Below are 1,632 nucleotides of genomic sequence, written 5' to 3'. Positions count from 1 at the left end.
TTTGTTGGGGGAGTAAGCGATGGTAAAGGAGGAAGATCTAGCTGTGCTTTTCTAAAATGGCCACTTTGCCGCTGGATCATTGCGAATTTGGGCTTTTTAGGATTTTTAATCACAAAATTTTGAATCCCCAAAATTTGGCGCCCAAACCCCAAATCAAATCGCCGCCTAAATTTTCAGTAATACCAAAATCCCACATCGACTTGTGAAATCCGAAAGCAGAGAAGAAAATGCCGACTGTGTTCATCGCAGTTCAGTGCTGCCAATGCTCCACCATGCAGGTATGTACATGGCAACTCCACCAAGCAGGTATGTACATGCGTGTGTGTGTACAAACACTTGAATCTGAAACTTGATGATTTTGTTTGGCGATGAATACTGATTAAATTTGCAGGTGAAGCAAAGGAACAAAAGCAACAAATGGACATGCGTCGTCTGCAATCAGAAGCAGTTCGTCCGCCAAGTGTTTGCTCAAGGTCCAGTGGTTGGAGACCTCCGCCTCTTTGTCCAGTCCTCCAACATGTCTCGCTAGTTCGTCCAGCAAGCCATGATCAATAGCAACAACAAGAGTGACAAGAACAAGATACTCTTATTTTTTCTGATTGCTCGTACAAGATTGAAAAGAGAAGACGAAACAACTGGACCCAGTACCTGGATCCTGAGGACATTGATCCCTGCATTTAACGGACAATTAATAGAAAAATTAGTTTTGGACTAAATTTGCTAACAGACTATACCACGAGAGTTTAAATTCTAATTTTTTTGCTACAGGGGATATCTTTCGATTGCCTCATTACCACGATGACCATTTATCCGATTAGGCCAATCAATTAAATGTATGTGTCAAAGTGTGCAGGGATGTGTGTGTGCGTGTCCATAAAGAGAGACACAAGTGTATTTGCATATTTTATAACAGGTTCTCTAATTGTAATCATAATATAAATAGGGAATTGTTATTAATACTCTAAAAATCTCATTTTATACTCCTCAGAAATATATTTTTCTTTTTAATTATAGAAAGTTTAAAATATTAAATGAGATTTTGCTAATAACAATTCTCTATAAATAATACAACCAACCATATTCTAACCTTTCTTTTAGGATTTTCTAGATCAAAGTCCCTGCAATCCTGCACCATTTGTACCTGCATCCAATAATTATGTTTATACCAAAGGAGGTGGATTGTCTACCTTCCCATTTTCATACTCTTCTCATGTCTTTCTGTGATGTGTGGTCACTGTTAAGTCATAACAATATTTTATATTAATTTTTTATAGAAATAATAAAACAAAAAGTAATAGAAATATAAAATGTTAACATAATTTAACCATGATCACATAAACAGAAAAGGATGAGGAAAATATGAAAATGAGAGGCACAAAATTCACCTCCTATACGAAATTGTGTTTATTAAAAGTCTCGACAATAATTGCTTTGACAATCAAACAATTACCTGCAAAAGCTTCGTAAAAAACAAAAATGAAACGATTGACAGTACGAGAAATACTGTTTAGCCAGTAACCCGAAATCCATGGTAGGTTCAACTGGGTTTAGTATTTGAAAGCGCAACAGTGAAGAAATTGAAATGGATGATGGGCCATTGAGCAAGGAATCAGGCTCGCACAAGTAATCTAG

General features: G+C 36.5%; 1 long non-coding RNA gene across 1 annotated transcript; it reads left to right on the top strand.

Moving 5' to 3' along the window:
* Nucleotides 1-765, top strand: LOC126596262 (uncharacterized). Its single transcript, XR_007613932.1, has 2 exons — nt 1-306; nt 392-765. It is a non-coding gene; the product is annotated as an uncharacterized LOC126596262 (long non-coding RNA).
* The last annotated feature ends 867 nt before the right edge of the window (nt 766-1,632 follow it).

The sequence above is a fragment of the Malus sylvestris genome, chromosome 13 (assembly GCF_916048215.2).
Source record: "Malus sylvestris chromosome 13, drMalSylv7.2, whole genome shotgun sequence".
Taxonomy (NCBI): Eukaryota; Viridiplantae; Streptophyta; class Magnoliopsida; order Rosales; family Rosaceae; genus Malus; species Malus sylvestris.
The sequence above is the reverse complement of the archived record's forward strand: the minus strand, read 5'-3'. Positions and strand labels throughout refer to the sequence as shown.